We start from the raw sequence: 22590 nt of genomic DNA on the forward strand, positions 1-22590 counted from the left end.
TACCATGACTGGACTAGTCCCACTAGCCTCTTACGTCTCAATCCAATCCATCAGGAATTCATTTGGAAAACCTTGAGTTGGAAAACAACAGGTTTTCTAAAATTCATTTTATCATTACCAAACCTTTGAAATCATTCAGACTCTTTCAAGTCGAAACTCATTCTTAATTCAGATTTTAAAGAAACAAAGTTCAGGGAGTGAATCAAAGATACGCAAGGAACAATTCTCAAGAATTCTGTATCAAGGATAATAAGGTACTAAATTTGAAAGATCAGTAATAACTTAGGGATCATTAGGGCGATCAAGAGAAACAGGGTATCGTTAACAGAGTTATCCAAGATAATTTTAAGGTTCAATATGATCATGGCATTATAGGAAACTTAAACAGAAAGGCAGATTATCAACGGGTGAAATCAATAGGATTATCAATAACAGGTTATCAAGAACAAAGGGTACTTCAAATCAATATCAGGGTTTCATAAAGCAAGGGTTTCATACTTTAACAGTTCAATACTCTACATGGTATGAACAACATTTCCTTTACAATCATTTATACAAGTAATCGGAGTTACTTGCCTGAAATTGCTTTCCTGAGGGTTGAACTACTGCCACCTAGTATACTTTTCCCTTTCCTAGCCCGAATGCCCTCACGCTCCGAATCTACAATAAAAACCAGAAATCTTAATTAGATTCCCAACTCTCGTTCCCGGAATGATCTCTCTATACGATAACTCGATTATATCTTTGACTCAAACTATACGAGTATAGCTTATACAAATAAGCATACAGCACATAGCACAATCCTTTCTCGTAGTTTTTATATCCTTATATTCCTAGAAATCAAAGCATACTCGCTTGACCTAGGCTATTTCTCAAATCATACTAACACGGCTCTTTTACGAGTACTAGACCCATTTACAACCAAACATTTACGTGCATACTATCACTTATATCAATCGACTTACTTCCCTTTTCTTTTATTCCTTAATTCGAATCAAAACAACAATCCAATCAAGCAAAATCTAAGATTTTCACATATAACACTCAATCATTCTTTCAATTACCAAAATCAAGTTTTGACCTTTATTTCTTATGGCCTATTCGGCGTTATTGCAAATACCCACCATAAAATCAATCAAATACTCACTTTAATTCACATAAACACGTATCTCATTCAACAACCTTTAAAGAACCACTCTCCTTTCTTTTAAATCATAAAAATCCGAACCATAATCATACATATACAATCAAATTTCTCAAAAATCACACCATGCAACTTTAGTTCTAGCATGATCCAATATTTAAACTTGCACCATTTTCTTTATTAACAAATTTCGAACATAAACACCACTCAATCATGGTCATGAAATCAAGTTCTCATTAGTCACTAAGATTTTTAGCAAAAAAAATCAACTCAATTCTCTTTTTAAGCCTAAGACCCATTCGGGTTTATCAAGAAAACACACATGCAAAGTTCAATCTTGACATGCAAAGTCTTATATCACATTTTCAACTTGTTTTAAGCCTTAACTTAGTCATTGCTCTCATTTTCATCAAGATTTTCGAAGCACAAAGCCAAACATCACTTAATGACGCAAACCTTAATCAAATTATTCAATCAACATGCATGCATTCACTTAATCACAAATCAATCTCTTCTTAACCCATTTTCTATTCGGCAAAAATTCAAAATTCACAATCCAAGAACCAAACATTGACATGCATCACTATTCTCCTCTTTTAAATCAACATGCAACTCTATTTCCTACTAATTAAGCTTAGTTCATACCAAGATCACGTCACAAAAATTCAATTTCCCTTTTATTAGCATAAAGCCGAAGCAAAAACTCACATGCAAATCATAAATTCTGATTTTCTAAGAAACAATCACTTGCACACATTCATTTTATAATCAAGGAAATCATTTTACCAAGCATCCACTCGATTTTTATCAAAGAAGCCAAACCCCTTTTTTTTCCAAATTTTCAAGAAATCATAACATGCAACTAACAATCACATCATGGAAAACCCACCGGCTCTCCTTTGGATCATGGCCGGTGGTGGTCGAACTTGAGAGTGTCCATGACGGATCTCCTCTCGAGTTTATGACCTCCAAAACCTCTTAAAATCACTCTTATAGTTATGCTTCAAGAAATTGTTTTTCTTAAACACAACCATAGTGATCAATCATCAAAACACTTGCAAATACTTACATGCAAATAGGAATCAAGAAGTCTACCGAAAATAAAGGCTAAAGGTAGCAATATCTTTGAGTTTGAGTAAGATTTGGGGGTTGCATGCAAGTGAGAGAGATGAGAGATGAGAGGGCCGAGAGGGAGTGAAAGAGAGAGAGAGTGTTCGGGAGAGAGACGAGGGAAAAGAAAGAGAGAAGAGAGAAAAGAGAGAATGAGTGAAAAGAAAGAAAAAGAAAGAGAAGTGGGTTATATATAGCACTTAGAAACAAGGGCAATCTAGTAATTTACCAACTTCCTTTTACTCACTCATTCCTTTTCTTTTTACTAAAATGCGATAAAATTCAAATACAAAATATATCTCTCTCGGAAAGTCGAGAATTATTGAAAATGACATTTTTAACGTGTAGGCCTCGAAATTAGCTTTTTATCCATTACTCATAATAAGAATTTGAGCGAGCGGTTGATTTTATATGAATTTCGCAAACTCGCTTTAATAAATACATTTTCCACTTAAAATCAATTTAAAAATGCAAAGACCCACAATTAAATTCACTAATCATTTTTAAAAAGTCTCTAAGACCTCTACGAAGATAACAGAACAAATCCCATGTTTTTATCCATCTCAGATGATTTTATAAAAATGCACGTGGGTTAAATAAACCCTTTTGTAAATCACATAATTCCTTTAAAATTCACAGAAATTAACACAGAACATATAATCATGCACACAGTCAAGCAATAACACGCATATAGTCACATAACGACTCAGGTCTGATCATAGAATCTATCCCTCTTTAATCTTTATTCCCTTTTTACGCGTACCGGGTCACGTTCATCCTGACGGCCCGACGCTAGCGTTTCGAATACGCTTCTCATTACCTTTGCCAGTCAACACGTCTCTTAAGACGAAATACTTCATTCATTTACTTCACATATAATTCACATTTTATATTATTTAATTTCCATATTAGGACGGGTTCCATTCTACCTGACGGCCCGAAACCACAGCTTGACTTCTAAGCTGACTCTTTAAATTGGAACGTTTTTATCCACGCTCCTTAACTCTAGTATACAGATAAGACAAATAATCACCACTTAATCACATAATCTCATCACATAACACATACTTTACTTTCTTAATTACGACGAAAAATTCTCGGTCGTTACAATCTACCCTCCTTAAAAAGGATTCTGTCCCCAGAATCTAATCTAAGCAAATAGATGGGGATACTTTTCTTTCATTTCGCTTTCTAATTCCCAAGTCGATTCCTCGACTAGTGGATTTCTCCACAATACTCTAACTAGAGGTACAACTTTATTTCTAAGCGTCCTTTCTTTTCGATCCAAAATTCGTACTGGTTGTTCCACATAGGACAAATCTTGTTGGATTTCTACTGGTTCAAACTCGATCACATGGCTCGCATCGGCATTATACTTCTTCAGGAGAGATACATGAAATACATTATGCAGATGTTGCATTTGCGGCGGTAACGCTAATTCATACGCCACTTTCCCAACTTGTCGCAATACTTCAAATGGTCCAATGTACCTTGGACTTAGCTTCCCTTTCTTTCCAAATCGAGTCAAACCTTTCCAAGGAGATATCTTCAATAAGACTTTGTCTCCAGTTTCGAATTGCACATCTTTCTGCTCTTGATTCGCGTACTTTGCCTGTCGGTCTTGAGCTGCAATTAATCTCTTTCGTATCATTTCAACTTTTTCCTTCGTTTGCTGTACTAGCTCGGGGCCAATTAACTTGCGCTCACCAATTTCGTCCCAATAAGTAGGGGATCTACACTTCCTTCCATACAACGCTTCATAAGGCGGCATGCCAATACTTGCGTGATAACTGTTGTTGTAAAAAAACTCAATTAAGGGCAAATGATCATCCCAATTTCCTTTGAAATCTATTGCGCAGGTTCGCAACATATCCTCAATTGTCTGAATTGTGCTTTCACTTTGTCCGTCTGTCTGCGGAGATATGCTGATAAGTGGCATTTTATACCACTTATAACGTCTTAAAATGGCTTAAATTGGTGTCTTGAAATCAAGTATTTTGTGTATTTGATGCGTTTTTTCTAGTATTTATGCATTTCAGGGTATTAGTTGCATTTCGGGGGAGGAATCATCAGGAATAAGCCTTGGCATGTGTTCACCATTGCGAGAGGAAAGAAACGGGCAGATTACGGCGAAGAAATGGAGCAAAATCAGATTTTTCCAGTAGAGGTCTGAGCGGCCGCGCAGGGTCGGGAAAAAAGATATAATATTTCTGGACTTCTACTTCTGTTTGGTTTCCACTTCTATGTAATCTGAGTATGGGACTATTATATAAGTAGATTTGAGACGTTTTCACAAGTGTGGATTGAAGAAGATTGTGTTTTTACGCAAGGAGCAAAAGAGATAAGGAAGAAGACCGATTTAGCACACAACAACGAAGAGGAAGCATATTTTCTTGTGATTCTTGTTTCATTGTAACGTTGGATGCTAGTTTTCTTGCTTTGAACTTATTTACTCTTGTGACGTACTCTGTTTTAATATAATTAGTTTAGTTATTATTTTCTTGTGTTTGCTTATCATGATTTCATATGAACCCATGATGACGATAAGTGCTATTATGGGCTAATCGTGATCATGGGGTTGCAACAGATTTATTATAGAATACTTTAGTTAATTGTTTAATACTTTAGTGTGTGATGATTGTATGATATCTAGTATTGGCTGTGCGTATTCGTCTTATGTGCGTCGCGAACATATAAGATAGGGTGTTAATCTCTTGTGAAGCGACGGTGGATCTTGAGATTTAGAACTTGCCATGCTAGCATAGGTTCATGTACGTTGTGCATGATTAGTTGGTAACTCTAACAGTTTTATTTGCCCTATGTAATCAAAAGGAATAACTTGTGCTTAAATCGTTGTGTTGTCAATTTCTGTAGACATATAGGAACTCAACATAATTGATGACTATTCAACTTCTATCTTAATTGTGGATGCTTGATAGAATGGTATTAGTACAATGAAATTTGGCTTTTATTAGTTTCATGTTATTCGATTAATATCATCACTGTCACATGCTAAAGGTAATAACAATGGCTATTGAAGGAAGTAATAATGAAGTTGTGATCTCATGAGTGTTTTATTATTGATAATTCGAAGTGTTAAGTAAGTGATTAATTAAGTAGTTAATTATAGTTAATATTTAATCAACAATCTTAAGTGTTAGTGTCTTAACATTGAGAAATAATCGTACATTTGTGAGTGAGTTTAATTAGACAATAATTTAGTCTGAGTCTCTGTGGGAATGAACTAGAAAGTATTCTATATTACTTGCGAACACGTATACTTGCGTGAATATTAGTGCGTGATTTCGCCCTAACAAGTTTTTGGCGCTGCTGCCGGGGACTCGGCGTATTTGTTTAGTTTATGTACTTACCATCATTGGTCATTAGGACTCAGTGATTAGGACGTAGTAGTTACTTATTGTTTCCAGTTGTGTTTCAGGTACTTTAGCAAGTGTTTATGCAAACTCGTTCTCGTGCTCGCAAAAGGACTTTAGATACAGCTGATGAGATAGACGAAGTTCTTGATATTCCGGAGAAGTTAGATTTTGAGGATTCGGATTCAGGAACTGAGCAGAAAGAACCAGTAAATATGGGAGATCGTATTATTCAAGCTGATCCAGCTCTTATGGATTTTTCTCGACCTAAAATTGATGACATTCAGTCAAGCATCCTTCATCCGGCTATTCAAGCTAACACCTTTGAAATCAAGCCGGGCACTATTCAGATGGTGCAGAATTCTGTTTCTTTTGGAGGAGCGGCAACTGAAGACCCCAACATGCACATAAGGAATTTTGTCAAGATCTGCAGCACTTTTAAGTATAATGGCGTGACTGATGAGGCTATCAAGTTGAGGCTTTTCCCATTCTCACTGAGAGACAAGGCTAAAGACTGGTTACATTCTGAACCAGCTGGGTCCATAACTACGTGGCAAGATCTTGCGCAAAAGTTTCTGGTGAAGTTTTATCCGATGGCAAAGACTGCTGCTATGAGGAGTGCTCTTACTCAGTTTGCGCAGCAACCTACAGAATCTATGTGCGAGGCTTGGGAACGCTACAAGGAAATGTTGAGAAAATGTCCACATCATGGAATGCCGGATTGGATGGTGATCACTGGTTTCTATAATGGTTTGGGGGCCCAATCTCGACCCATGCTCGATGCAGCAGCCGAAGGCGCCTTATGGGCTAAAAGCTATACTGAGGCGTATAATCTTATAGAGACGATGGCTGCAAATGAGCATCAAAACCCAACTCAGAGGATGACGTCAGGCAAGGTAGCAGGTATTCTGGAAGTTGATGCAGCCACCGCTATTGCAGCCCAGCTCCAAGCGCTATCAATGAAGGTTGATTCTTTGGCTATATATGGAGTTAATCAAATAGCTATGGTTTGTGAGCTTTTTGCAGGTTCTCATGCTACGGATCAGTGTTCTCTTGTCAACGAATCTGTTCAGTATGTGAATAATTATCAGTGACAACAGCAGCCTGTGCCAACGACCTATCATCCTAACAACAGAAATCATCCAAATTTCAGCTGGGGGAATAATCAGAATGCTATTTAGCCACCATATCAGCAAGGAGTGAGTAAACAGTTTAACCCACCTGAATTCCAGCAACCACAGCAGTATGCTACAAGGCAATCATATCCTCAACAGGGAAGTACGGCTGCACCTACTAGTGCTGATTTTGAGGAACTTAAGCTGTTGTGCAAGAGTCAGGCGGTTTCTATCAAGACCTTGGAAAATCAAATCGGTCAATTAGCCAATGCAGTGCTCAATCGTCAACCTGGCACTCTTCCCAGTGACACGAAAGTACCAGGCAGGAAGGAAGCTAAAGAGCAAGTCAAGGCTATTACCTTAAGGTCTGGAAAAGTTGTTGATGCTGAAAAGGCAAACGAAGAAGAAGCTGAAATTAGTGATGAAGAATCTAAGCAAAAGGAGAAAGCGGCGGAACCAAGGAAGACTACTGTTGAACACACTCTGCCTGAGGCTAATATAGGGGAGAAACAGCTCTATCCTCCACCACCTTTTCCTAAAAGATTATAGCAACAAAAGCTGGATAGACAGTTCGGGAAGTTTCTGGAGGTGTTCAAGAAACTTCACATCAATATACCTTTCGCTGAGGCTCTGGAGCAAATGCCTAGTTATGCGAAGTTTATGAAGACTATTCTTTCAAGAAAGGTGAAACTGGATGACCTTGAAACCGTTACTCTCACGGAAGAATGCAGCGCTGTTCTGCAGCAAAAGTTACCACCAAAACTGAAAGATCCAGGAAGCTTCACCATTCCTTGTACCATTGGCAATCTGACTTTTGACAAGTGCCTTTGTGATTTGGGAGCAAGCATTAATCTGATGCCGTTGTCGATCTTTAAAAAGCTGGATCTGCCTAATCCAAAACCCACATACATGTCGCTACAATTGGCTGATCGTTCCATTACTTACCCAAGGGGCATAGTTGAGGATGTGCTCGTCAAGGTGGATAAGCTCTTATTTCCTGCAGATTTTGTCATTCTGGATTTTGAGGAAGATAAGAAGATTCCCATAATCTTGGGAAGGCCTTTCTTGGCTACTGGCCGTACCTTGATAGATGTGCAAAAAGGCGAACTTACTATGCGGGTACAAGATCAGGATGTGACCTTCAACGTATTCAAGGCAATGAAATTCCCTACAGAAGATAAGGAGTGCTTAAAAGGGGATGTGATTGATTATGCGGTTACTTCAGAACTCGATCGCATGTTAATATCTGATGCATTGGAAAAGGCCTTAGTGGGGGATTTTGACAGCGATGATGAAGATGGCAACGAGCAATTACAATATCTGAACGCTTCTCCCTGGAAGAGAAAGCTGGACATGCCGTTTGAATCTCTTGGTACTTCTGACCTTAAGAATGCTGAAGGAAAGCTCAAACCATCAATAGAGGAAGCACCTACCTTGGAGCTCAAGCCATTACCTGAACACTTGAGGTATGCTTTTTTAGGTGATTCATCTACGTTACCTGTTATTATTTCATCTGACCTTTCAGGTAGTGAGGAAGAAAAGCTCTTAAGGATTTTGAGAGAATTCAAATCGGCTATTGGATGGACCATAGCAGACATCAAGGGGATAAGTCCTTCATATTGTATGCATAAAATTCTGCTAGAGGAAGGTAGTAAGCCAACTGTGGAACAGCAGCGAAGACTGAATCCCATCATGAAGGAGGTGGTGAAGAAAGAAATTCTGAAATGGCTGGATGCAGGCATCATTTATCCTATTTCTGACAGCTCGTGGGTGAGCCCCGTACAATGTGTACCTAAGAAAGGAGGTATCACTGTGGTTGCAAATGAAAAGAATGAGCTCATCCCCACTCGAACAGTTACAGGATGGAGAGTATGCATGGATTATAGAAAATTGAACAAAGCCACAAGGAAGGATCACTTCCCTCTTCCATTTATTGATCAAATGTTTGACAGGTTGGCGGGTCATGAGTATTTTTGTCTTCTGGATGGTTATTCAGGGTATAATCAGATTTGTATTGCACCAGAGGATCAGGAAAAGACTACCTTCACTTGTCCATTTGGCACGTTTGCTATTCGCAGAGTTTCGTTTGGGTTATGTGGCGCCCCGACCACTTTTCAGAGATGTATGATGGCTATATTCTCTGACATGATTGGAAATAATGTCGAAGTGTTCATGGACGACTTCTCCGTCTTTGGACATTCATATGATGAATGTTTGAATAATCTGCGCGCCGTACTCAAAAGATGCGTGGAAACTAATTTGGTGCTCAATTGGGAGAAATGTCATTTTATGGTGCGTGAAGGCATTATTCTTGGGCATAAGGTCTCTAACAAGGGTCTGGAGGTGGACAAGGCCAAGGTAGGAGTCATTGAAAATCTTCCACCACCTAATTCTGTGAAAGGAATCCGTAGTTTTCTTGGTCATGCGGGTTTTTATCGGCAATTCATCAAGGAATTTTCAAAGATATCTAAGCCGTTGTGCAATTTGCTTGAGAAAGATGTGCTTTTCAAATTTGATGATGAATGTTTGGCAGCATTCGAGACTCTCAAGAAGAGTTTGATCACTGCACCAGTTATTACAGCACCAGATTGGACAGAACCATTTGAGATGATGTGTGATGCGAGTGATTATGCGGTAGGTGCAGTTCTGGGACAGCGCAAGAAAAATCTCTTCCATGTGGTCTACTACGCGAGTAAGACTTTAAATGGGGCCCAATTGAACTACACCACTACTGAGAAGGAGCTTTTGGCTATAGTCTTTGGTTTTGAGAAATTTCAATCTTATCTACTTGGTACGAAAGTAATAGTATTCACTGATCATGCGGCTATTCGCTATCTGGTTTCCAAGAAGGATTCGAAGCCGAGACTCATTCGTTGGGTGCTTTTACTTCTGGAATTTGAGTTAGAGATCAAGGATAGAAAAGGTACTGAGAATCAAGTAGCTGACCATCTCTCTAGGTTGGAGAATCCCGATTCTACTTCACAAGATAGGACGTTAATCAATGAATCTTTTCCGGATGAGCAGTTGTTTGCAATTCAGGAGGAAGAACCATGGTTTGCAGATATTGTAAACTATCTCGTCAGCAATGTAATGCCTCCTAATTCGACATCCGCTCAAAAGAAGAAGTTTCTGTATGAGGTGAAGTGGTATATGTGGGATGAACCATATTTGTTTAGATAGGGAGCTGACCAGATCATCAGGAGATGTATCCCGTTCTGTGAGACGGAGAGGATATTACGAGACTGCCATTCCACGGTTTATGGTGGACACTATGGTGGTGAGAAGACGGCAGCTCGTATTCTGCAAGTAGGTTTTTTTGGCCTACTTTGTTCAAGGATGCTCATCAGTTTGTTTTAAGGTGTGATCGTTGCCAAAGAGTGGGAAATTTGACGAGAAAGGATGAGGTGCCATTAAATGTAATGCTTGAAGTCGAGGTCTTTGATGTTTGGGGAATCGATTTCATGGGGCCTTTTATCTCGTCTTGCAATAATCAGTACATCTTGCTGGCAGTCGATTATGTCTCAAAATGGGTCGAAGTTAAAGCTTTACCGACAAATGATGCAAAGGCAGTGCTAAATTTTCTTCATAAGCAAATTTTCACAAGGTTTGGAACACCTCGGGTAATCATAAGTGATTAAGGATCGCATTTTTGCAACCGTAAGTTCACTTCTATGATGCAGCGTTATAATGTGAATCATCGAGTAGCTACTGCCTATCATCCGCAAACAAATGGTCAAGCGGAAGTGTCTAACAGAGAGATAAAGTGCATTCTAGAGAAGGTTGTTTGTCCGTCAAGGAAGGATTGGTCTTTAAAGCTCGATAAAGCTGTTTGGGCTTACAGAACAGCATACAAAACTCCACTTGGTATGTCCCCGTTTCAGTTGGTGTACGGTAAGGGATGTCATCTACCTGCGGAGCTTGAGCATAAGGCTTACTGGGCATTAAAAAAGTTGAACCTGGATTTAGATGCAGCTGGTAAGAAAAGAATGCTTCAACTTAATGAACTTGATGAATTTCGACTTCAAGCGTACGAGAATAACAAACTGTATAAGGAAAAGGTGAAGAGGTAGCACGATAGGAAGCTACATCCTAAGTTATTTGTGCCGGGGCAACAAGTTCTCTTATTTAACTCTCGGCTCCGACTTTTTCCAGGGAAGTTGAAATCGAGGTGGTCTGGGCCTTTTATCGTCAAAACTGTGTTTCCACATGGAGCGGTGGAAATTTTTGAGAATGATCCGGACCAAGCATTCAAGGTTAACGATCAGCGTTTGAAGCACTACTATGGGGACATGGAAAACCGAGAAGTGGTTAGTGCCATTTTGTTGACTACTTGAGAAGGGTACGAAACGTCAAGCTAATGACGAAAAAGAAGCGCTGCGTGGGAGGCAACCCATGAATTGTTGTTACAGGAACCCTTAGAAGTTAATAACCTATCCAAAAACACAAAAAAATCAGAAAACAGGGGCTGAAATTTTTTTTTTCCAGTGACCCCCTGAGCGCCCGCTCAGCATTGCTGAGCGACCGCTCAGCAAGCTGAGCGCCCGCTCAGCTTTGCTGAGCGACCGCGCAGCAAGCTGAGCGCCCGCTCAGTTTTGCTGAGCGACCGCTCAAGGATCGAGTACCAGAATTTTTTTTTCAGTTCAGAAAAAAAAAAAAACAAAAACACAAAAACCCATCACAGCCCATAAACCCACGAATTCTTTTCCCATTACCCCATGATTTTATCCCTCAACCCCACTCCGAATCTAATTTAACCTACTCCACACCCTATATATACATACACCTATCCTACATATCTCCCACAAACTTTCTGCCCTTAAACTCTCTCCCAAGCACCAAAACTCAGTTCTTACACACTTTTATTCACGAATCAATGGCACCCAAGAGAGCACGCACTATTGACAGCAGCAGCACAGTTCCTACTGCTGATTCATCGAGGGGTACTACTGCAAGGCCTCGGTTAACTGACAGAGCTGCGGAGGAGGAGTACACTAGGCTTTTGGGGAAGCCGATTCTGAAGGAGAGAGGGTTTTTACCATCAGGGAAGGATGGTGAGTTGCTGCCCATGATTGCAGAGAAGGGGTGGATAGCTTTTTGTGAGTCACCCGAAGCAGTACCGATGAGCGTTGTTCGCGAGTTCTATGCGAACGCGAAGGCCGAAAAGAATGGGTTTTCTGTGGTCCGAGGGCTGACAGTTGATTATCACCCTGCGGCGATTCGCCGTGTGATTGGACAACGAGAGAGGAAACCCGAGGAGGAAAACTGGAATGAAAAGACTATTGAGGATTTTGACTTGGATTTGATTTGTGCGACTCTCTGTCGACCGGGCACAGTTTGGACCTTCAGGACCGGCACTAATGAGTATCGTCACTTTCCGGTGATCGCCATGAACAGGTATGCCCGTGCTAGGAATGCATTTATTTGTGCTAATATTTTGCCTTCTTCGCATGCACACGAGGTCACAGTTGAGAGAGCACAGTTGTTGTGGGGAATTCTGAATGAGGAGTACTATGTGGACCTTGGTGAGTTTATCTACCAAGGAATTCTGAAGTTTTTGAGGGGAGCGAAGCATATGAACATCCCTTATGCATCCACAGTTACGAAGCTATGCCAAGCAGTGGGAGTGAACTGGCCGGCTCATGAGCAGTTGCAGTTGTCGGCAGCTCCGATTGATTCTGGCACTCTGAATGAGATGCAGGAGTGGACCGGTGGTGAGCCTGAGGAGCATGGGCTGGGTTATCGTCTTCCAGGAGGGCGTCCAGCACGAGGAGCTACTATGGCTAGGCCAGGGCATGATGAGGCTGGTTCTTCGAGGGCTCAGGAGGGTGCTGGGTTGGCTGATGCTCAGTATAGGAGGCTTTCACGGCGGATGGATGCCATGTATGAGACGCAGAGCAGGTTTGCTCAGGAGCTCACCCTTGCGTTAGGGACTGCTTTTCGGGGCCTTGGAGCTGATATCCAGTGGCCAGTTTTTGGTGAGGACTCTGCATATCCGCCGCCTGATACTCCACCCACTGAGGGTGATGATGATGATGATGACTCCGAGTAGGTATACCCTGTGTTCCTTTCTACTACCTTCACTGAGGACAGTGAAGATTTTAAGTTTAGGGGTGGTAGTTAAGGAATATTGTGTGTGTGTCATATAACTGCATATTCATGATAGTTTAGTTCATATAGTTGCATAATTTATGCCATATAGTTTTTTTTGTGTTATGTATGTCATGTAGCTCATGCATTTACCATGATCCCTTTTGCAATGATTTATCGACTGAATTGTGATATTGATGCGAGTGTAGTGATAACATTAAATTGATATTAAGTCGTGTAGGTTGATATGCATGTTAGAAACAATTGTAATTCCATTAAGTCTTAGAGAATGCGTAAGGGCTAGATTGTTGTTATGATTTGGTTGTTTTCAAGGTCAATCTACTTATTATGCTTAGAATTCGATAATAGGTTTTTAGTGATAAAGGCATGAAAAAGAAAAAAAAATTTGGAGAAAAAAAAAATGGAATTTGTTGCTAGTTGTGGCTAGGCGTTAAATGGCTAGTATCCGGCTCGCATATGGTGCGAGTAGTCTAGGGTTGAGCAAGATGGAGCGAAACGCACTTGCTCAGAAGTTATAAAAAAAAAATTTAGTTTATGCATAATTGATCAAGAGTGGGCTCTTTGGTATTCGAGTTATTAAGTTCTTAGGGGACTTTGTGCCTAGTGACCTAAGGCTTTTAGAGTCTGGGATCCGCTAACCTAACTCTCGTTACATGGATACCATTGTATAAGTCTTTTGTGGACCTCACTCATTGCACGGTCAAATAAGCATTTGTGTTGTGAATAAAAAGCACGATTCCGTAGTAAGCTCCAGAATTCTTGTAGTGTTGTATATCACTTTGTGCCTAGAATTTTTATTCTTTGTATAATCATAGGATTGCCTTGAAGATAGTCGAGTCATAATAATTGGTCTAGTTCCGAAGCATATCTGTTAAGCATTTGCACACACCACGTTTCTGGCTGTATGTCCGTTTGCATGAGTTTATTGATCTTTAGTTGTCTAACTGCATTTGTTGAGATGTTGCAATTTGGTTGGTTAATTGTAGTAAGGGGGATCGCTGTATTTTCATATAGATTGCATTCATGCATGTTTTTATTTGTTTTTGAGTCTGTGACGCTTGAGGACAAACATCGATTTAAGTTTGGGGGTGTGATAAGTGGCATTTTATACCACTTAGAACGTCTTAAAATGGCTTAAATTGGTGTCTTGAAATCAAGTATTTTGTGTATTTGATGCGTTTTTCTAGTGTTTATGCATTTCAGGGTATTAGTTGCATTTCGGGGGAGGAATCATCAGGAATAAGCCTTGGTATGTGTTCACCATTGCGAGAGGAAAGAAACGGGCAGATTACGGCGAAGAAACGGAGCAAAATCAGATTTTTTCCAGTAGAGGTCTGAGCGCCCGCTCAGCATTGCTGAGCGGCCGCACAACAAGCTGAGCGCCCGCTCAGCTATGCTGAGCGGCCGCGCAGGGTCGAGAAAATAGATATAATATTTCTGGACTTCTACTTCTGTTTGGTTTCCACTTCTATGTAATCTGAGTTTTATGGGACTATTATATAAGTAGATTTGAGATGTTTTCACAAGTGTGGATTGAAGAAGATTGTGTTTTTACGCAAGGAGCAAAAGAGATAAGGAAGAAGACCGATTTAGCACACAACAACGAAGATGAAGCATATTTTCTTGTGATTCTTGTTTCGTTGTAACGTTGGATGCTAGTTTTCTTGCTTTGAACTTATTTACTCTTGTGACGTACTCTGTTTTAATAACTAATTAGTTTAGTTATTATTTTCTTGTGTTTGCTTATCATGATTTCATATGAACCCATGATGACGATAAGTGCTATTATGGGCTAATCGTGATCATGGGGTTGCAACGGATTTATTATGGAATTCTTTAGTTAATTGTTTAATACTTTAGTGTGTGATGATTGTATGATATCTAGTATTGGTTGTGCGTATTCGTCTTATGTGCGTCGCGAACATATAAGATAGGGTGTTAATCTCTTGTGAAGCGACGGTGGATCTTGAGATTTAGAACTTGCCATGCTAGCATAGGTTCATGTACGTTGTGCATGATTAGTGGGTAACTCTAACAGTTTTATTTGCCCTATGTAATCAAAAGGAATAACTTGTGCTTAAATCGTTGTGTTGTCAATTTCTGTAGACATATAGGAACTCAACATAATTGATGACTATTCAACTTCTATCTTAATTGTGGATGCTTGATAGAATGGTATTAGTACAATGAAAGTTGGCTTTTATCAGTTTCGTGTTATTCGATTAATATCATCACTGTCACATGCTAAAGGTAATAACAATGGCTATTGAAGGAAGTAATAATGAAGTTGTGATCTCATGAGTGTTTTATTATTGATAATTCGAAGTGTTAAGTAAGTGATTAATTAAGTAGTTAATTATAGTTAATATTTAATCAACAATCTTAAGTGTTAGTGTCTTAACATTGAGAAATAATCGTACATTGGTGAGTGAGTTTAATTAGACAATAATTTAGTCTGAGTCTCTGTGGGAACAAACTAGAAAGTATTCTATATTACTTGCGAACACGTATACTTGCGTGAATATTAGTGCGTCATTTCGCCCTAACATATGCCGTACTCATTTTCAATTTCGTTCCCAAATGATCATGGAATTGTCGCCAAAATCTTGAATTAAACCTTGGATCTCTATCAGACACGATAGATACAGGAACTCCATGACGCATCACGATTTCATCCAGATACATTTTGACCAGCTTCTCTAATGAAAACCTTTCGTTTATCGGCAAGAAATGTGCTGACTTTGTCAGTCGATCAATTACCACCCAAATCGCATCATGATTAGACTTGGTTTTAGGTAATCCTACCACGAAATCCATTGCGATATGTTCCCATTTCCATTCGGGTATGTCCAGTGGCTGAAGCAATCCACTTGGCCTTTGATGTTCCGCTTTAACTCTTTGGCATGTGTAACATTTGCTTATCCATTCCGCAATTTCCTTTTTCATGTTTGGCCACCAAAAATTTTCTTTCAAATCCTGGTACATCTTCGTACTTCCAGGGTGAATTGAAAATCTCGAGTTATGCGCTTCTTGAAAAGTCTCGTGCTTTAGTTCCACAACATCAGGTATCTAAATACGTGAGTTAACACGGTATATCCCTTTTCCATCCTTTTGAGCTTTAATTTCTTCTCCCGTTAACTTATTTCTTTCGCGATTCATCACTTGCTCTTGACAGCATCTAATCTTTTCCAAAATTTCAGGTTGAAACAGTATTGCATAAATGGCTTCACCTCCACATTCTGGAGTCTGCACCACTATTTCCATCTTTTCAAAGTCCTTGATTAATTCTTCTGACGACGTTAACATATTCAACTTTTCCTTTCGACTTAAAGCGTCAGCTACCACATTTGCCTTTCCAGGATGATAGTTTATCGCACAATCATAATCTTTGATCAATTCCAACCACCTTCTTTGTCGCATATTTAGTTCTTTCTGAGTAAAGATATACTTTAAGCTTTTATGGTCCGTATAAATCTCGCACTTTTCCCCGTACAAATAATGCCTCCAAATCTTAAGGGCAAATACAATTGCTGCCAATTCCAAATCGTGCGTTGGATACTTTTGCTCATGCAGTTTGAGTTGCCTTGACGCGTATGCTATTACCTTCCCGTGTTGCATTAACACGCATCCAAGTCCTTTATAGGAAGCATCACTGAATATCACAAATTCACCTTTATCATCTGGTAATACCAACACAGGGGCGGTTACCAACCTCTTCTTTAATTCTTGAAAACTTTCCTCACACTTTTCTGTCCAAACGAACTTCTCATTCTTTCTTGTCAATTTTGTCAATGGAACGACAATCTTTGAGAAATCTTGCACAAATCTTCTATAGTATCCGGCTAATCCCAGAAAACTTCTGACTTCCGTCGGAGTCTTGGGTCTTTCCCAATTCATTACAGCTTCTATCTTGGCTGGATCCACTTTAATTCCTTCTTTATTAACTACATGACCAAGAAATTGCACTTCCTTTAGCCAAAATTCACACTTTGAAAACTTTGTATACAGCTTCTCTTTTCGCAGAATTTCCAAGGAAATCCTCAAATGCTCCTTATGATCTTCCTCCGTCTTGGAATAAATAAGTATATCATCAATAAACACAATCACGAACTTGTCCAAATACTGCTTGAACACTCTGTTCATAAGATCCATAAATGTGGCTGGCACATTCGTCAAGCCAAATGCCATCACCAAAAACTCATAATGTCCGTATCTTGTTCGGAACGCTGTCTTGGGTATATCTTCCGCTTTGATCTTTAGTTGATGATACCCAGATCTTAAATCAATCTTTGAAAAGCACGAAGCTCCTTTTAATTGGTCAAACAAGTCCTCAATCCGCGGTAGAGGGTACTTATTCTTGATTGTCAACTTATTCAGCTCACGGTAATCGATACACAATCGCATACTTCCATCCTTCTTCTTTACAAACAACACCGGTGCGCCCCACGGGGATACACTCGGTCGGATTACTCCTTTGTCCAACAACTCTTGCAACTGAGCTGCCAATTCCTTCATTTCAACCGGCGCCATGCGATAGGGAGCTTTCGACACTGGTTCCGTACCAGGAGCCAATTCAATCGTAAACTCGATCTCTCTGTCTGGAGGTAGTCCAGGCAATTCATCAGGAAACATGTCCGGAAAATCTCTTACTACTGGAATATCGTCGATCCTTACAGATTCTTTCTCCACGTCCACGACATGAGCCAAATAAACTTCGCATCCTTGACGCATTAATCTTCTCGCCTCAATAACCGTTAGAAATTTCTTTTCTTGCCTCTTCCTTTAAATATCACTTCCTCACCATCCTTGGTTTTTAACTTCACTTTCTTACTTTTACACTCTATTTGCGCCTCATGATTTGACAACCAATCCATTCCTAGAATAACCTCAAATTCTCCTAACTTAAAAGGAATTAAGTCAGCAGAAAAGTGCCGACCTTCTATAGACACATCACAATCGGGACAAATCTTATTAACAACAACTTTCTCTTGATTTTCTACCTCTATAATCAACTTAGGCTCTAGAGGGTACGCAACACAATTTAACTTATCAAGAATGCTTTCAGAAATAAAAGATCTGGTTGCTCCAGAATCCATCAAAACTTTTACTTCTACTGAGTTTATAACAAGCATACCTGCTACCACATCCACATCTTGCACCACATCTTTCATTGACATGTTAAAGGTGCTAGCTCTGGGTTGAGCTGATGGTGCTGGGAGAGACGGCGGTCCAGCAATTCTGAGAACATTAGCCTTCTGCACAGGCTCCTTGCAATTTCTAGCCATATGGCCTACCTTGCCACACTTGAAACAAGCCAAATCAGGCTTCCTTACTTCATTTGAACATTCTGAAGAATAATGCCCCTTCTGGTTGCACTTAAAACATGTTATATCCAGCTTATTACACCTCCCCGGGTGTCTCTTTCCACAGTTCCTGCATTCTTGCATCTGGGGCCTGCTATCCTTTCCCGGTTGTCCAGCTTTCTGGAAACGGTTCTTCTGAGCTCCATTCCCGGGTCTAAACTTCTGGAACTTTTTGTTTTGACCTCCACCATTCTTTCCAAACTTTCCTCTGAACTTTGAACTTCCTTGCTCTTGCTCGGAGCTTTCAAACTTTCTCTTTCTTCCTTCATTTTCTCTTCGAGCAGCTTCCCGCTCACCTTCCACTATCATTGCCTTCTGAACCAAAGTAGCATAGTTCTTGATCTCCAAAATTGCTATTTGACTCCCAATCCACGGCTTAAGTCCCTGCTGGAACCTCTTAGCCTTCTTTGCTTCAGTATTCACGTACTCTGGCACGAACCTTGCCAACTCCGAAAACTTCACCTCATATTCTGCTACCGACATTTCCTCCTGTCTAAGATCCAAAAATTTCATCTCCAACTGATCTTGCATATAACTTGGCAAATATTTTTCCAGAAACATCTCAGTGAACTTCTCCCAAGATAAGTCTTTGCCTTCCAACAACGCCTTAGAAGACTCCCACCAGAAACTTGCTTCATCTCTCAAATAATAACTTGCGTACTGAGCTTTCTTATCGTCCTTAACTTCGGCTAGCTTAAAGGCTTTTTCCATCTCTCTTAACCACGACTGTGCTTTAATCGGATATGGCAAACCTAAGAACTCTGGAGGATGAATAGATTGAAAGTGCTTGAAATTTCCAACTTTTGGGGCCACAGGTTGTTGCAAAAGCTGAGCAAGTCTGCTCATCAAAGTGGTTTCTGGGTTTATTTCTGGGTCTTGGGTGGGAATTTCTTCTTCTTGGTGATCTGGTGAGTTGGCCATTTCTTGCAAACCTAATTGAGCAATTATTTAGCAATACGATAACATGGCATATATAACAACAATTTTTATGAAATCTCTTTTATGGGTTTTAAGTTTTACCCAATTTGCACATGCAATCCTATTACTACATAATTCTCATATCAGTGTTGTTTTATCATGGCACGGAACAGGGTTTTACGGTCTTTAGACATGGTTGTATGAAAACATAGCTGTATTTAAAACATGGCATTGAGAACAGTTTATAAGATAAACAAGGTGCACAAAGGAAAGCAAGATAATAGATTTATTTAAATCAAGGGTTACATAGGAAATATTCTGGATTTTAAGGTTCTGAAACAAGGTACAATAAATAGCAGGGTTAAACAGAGGAAAAACTGGAAAACATCCCCCTATCTACCCCTAACTTCCAACTAATACTACTACTGTACTGGTCTGAAATACAACAAGATAAATGAAAAAGGGATCCCGGTATCTGACCAAGTATCCCAAAGCCTACCGGCGCTGAAAACAACAACAACAATCTACGGGCTCAATCAACAGTCCCGTCTAATCATCTAGGATCTCTCTCAACACAACCAACATCCAGCGAATGATCTTATGCAGCCTCCGGGCCTCAGCATCAGCATCACTAGTGGATGGTCCCTCATCCAATCTCTTCCTGGCAACCTGCTCCACCATCTTCACTCGAACTCGCCACTCATCATCCATAACAGAAGCACTCTGCCTAGACTCTCTGGCTAGTCTATCCACCAAAGCTCCTAACTCAGGAATGCGGGAGTACACAAAGTCTCGGTCCTGGGCTAACTTGCCACCAATACTGACAGGAACAGTCTTAGGCATCTCCGACTCTGGCTCAGGGGCAGGGGTCTCTGAATCAGGCCTCAAGGGTGAAATCTACATAGGGATCTCACTACTCTCAGAAGGGTCCTCCTCTGGGTCTGAACTAACATATACACGCTCCTCTGGAGAGGGTGGAATAGGGTCCATAGGGGTACCAGTCAAGCTAATCTCTGAGTCTGAGTCACTACCACTACTAGGATCCTGAGAGAAAACATAAAACAGCAACCAAGAAACAATGTTAGGGTTAAATAAAGCTTCCAGCTAACTGACACCCTAACTCTAGTTTCTTCTTTACCAATCAAACACTTTCCTTAGACTATACCTAATAGTCTAACTCAACTCTACATGAGTCGAACTCTCTCGTGATATAGATATATTCCCAAAATACCCCTTTTTAAAACCTAACTTGTCTTAGGGACTAGATCCTGTAGCTCTGATACCAACTTGTGACGACCTCAATCTCGGGTTAGGAAATGAGGACTCACACACCTCTAATCTACTAATTAAATATGCATAAACCCCGATTAAATACTAACAGGATCAACAGGATAAAGTATGAGACAAGATTACAACTACCAATCACAGAATATAACTTACAAACCCAAAATATTATTAAATAATCAATATCGATTCCGGCTGGGAACCGACAGATAACCCATTGTATCTTTAAACGCCACTTTCTAGGCGCGAGCTCACTCATAACCTGTACTACCTGCTCTGGCAACTGGAAGCCCTCAACATGGTAGGGACCACCAGGTACGCTCTTACGAGCAGTGCGCCTAAGCCTGGCCATCTTCTTGCTTAACTGCCATGGTTAGATTAAGACAAACAAGTGAGTAGAAAACTTAGCAAGTAACTATATAGCAGTCTTACAATATCAATTCTCATTATACTTTGAACAAACTAGGGCATTCTATTTTAGCTAATCTAGGTGGCAGATTTCCATATATTTTTTTTTGTTTTCTTTGAGATAAGGAAAGGGTATCCGAAGAATAGTTGGGCTTTCAAGAAATAAAGCTCGAAACAGGACAAAAGCCGACATTCATCACAATTTATTATAGGATCAAAATAGATCTTTCGATAGAGGAAAGCAACAGTATTTCAAGATATAGAATCATTCATATGATCAACAATTTCAGGAATCAGGGTTCTGAGCTTTAAGCTCCACAATAACATAATCAACTCTTTTCAAAACAGTATAAACCATTTTCATTTCCAAAAATCAATTTACTGAATAAAAGTTTCAGTTCCCTTTTTAAATAATCATTTAGAACCCTTGATTGGATCACTTATCTTTCCATTTCATTATATACGGGTGATCAGCCCGTATCGACCTCCATTCCGGTCTTTAAGGTACCATTCGGCATAATTTCAGCCTTAAATTGGATTAGACCCACTAGCCTCTTACCATGACTGGACTAGTCCCACTAGCCTCTTACGTCTCAATCCAATCCATCAGGAATTCATTTGGAAAACCTTGAGTTGGAAAACAACAGGTTTTCTAAAATTCATTTTATCATTACCAAGCCTTTGAAATCATTCGGACTTTTTCAAGTAGAAACTCATTCTTAATTCAGATTTTAAAGAAACAAAGTTCAGGGAGTGAATCAAAGATACGCAAGGAACAATTCTCAAGAATTCTGTATCAAGGATAATAAGGTACTAAATTTGAAGGATCAATAATAACTTAGGGATCATTAGGGCGATCAAGAGAAACAGGGTATCATTAATAGAGTTATCCACGATAATTTTAAGGTTCAATATGATCATGGCATTATAGGAAACTTAAACAGAAAGGCAGATTATCAACGGGTGAAATCAATTGGATTATCAATAACAAGTTATCAAGAATAAAGGGTACTTCAAATCAATATCAGGGTTTCATAAAGCAAGGGTTTCATACTTTAACAGTTCAATACTCTACATGGTATGAACAATATTTCCTTTACAATTATTTATACAAGTAATCGGAGTTACTTGCCTGAAATTGCTTTCCTGAGGGTTGAACTACTGCCACCTAGTATACTTTTCCCTTTCCTAGCCCGAATGCCCTCATGCTCCGAATCTACAATAAAAACCAGAAATCTTAATTAGATTCCCAACTCTCGTTCCCGGAACGATCTCTCTATACGATAACTCGATTATATCTTTGACTCGAACTATACGAGTATAGCTTATACAAATAAGCACACAACACATAGCACAATCCTTTCTCGTAGTTTTTATATCCTTATATTCCTAGAAATCAAAGCATACTCGCTTGACCTAGGCTATTTCTCAAATCATACTAACACGACTCTTTTACGAGTACTAGACCCATTTACAACCAAACATTTACGTGCATACTATCACTTATATCAATCGACTTAATTCCCTTTTCTTTTATTCCTTAATTCGAATCAAAACAACAATCCAATCAAGCAAAATCAAAGATTTTCACATATAACACTCAATCATTCTTTCAATTACCAAAATCAAGTTTTGACCTTTATTTCTTATGGCCTATTCGGCCTTATTGCAAATACCCACCATAAAATCAATCAAATACTCACTTTAATTCACATAAACACGTATCTAATTCAACAACCTTTAAAGAACCACTCTCCTTTCTTTTA

At 39.5% G+C, this 22590-nt stretch overlaps 1 non-coding gene across 1 annotated transcript; it reads right to left on the reverse strand.

Moving 5' to 3' along the window:
• Positions 1-6236: 6236 nt before the first annotated feature.
• LOC141687819 (small nucleolar RNA R71) lies at positions 6237-6343 on the reverse strand. The gene has a single exon (XR_012561300.1). It is a non-coding gene; the product is annotated as a small nucleolar RNA R71 (small nucleolar RNA).
• Positions 6344-22590: the final 16247 nt, after the last annotated feature.

This window comes from Apium graveolens, chromosome 9, assembly GCF_009905375.1.
Source record: "Apium graveolens cultivar Ventura chromosome 9, ASM990537v1, whole genome shotgun sequence".
Taxonomy (NCBI): Eukaryota; Viridiplantae; Streptophyta; class Magnoliopsida; order Apiales; family Apiaceae; genus Apium; species Apium graveolens.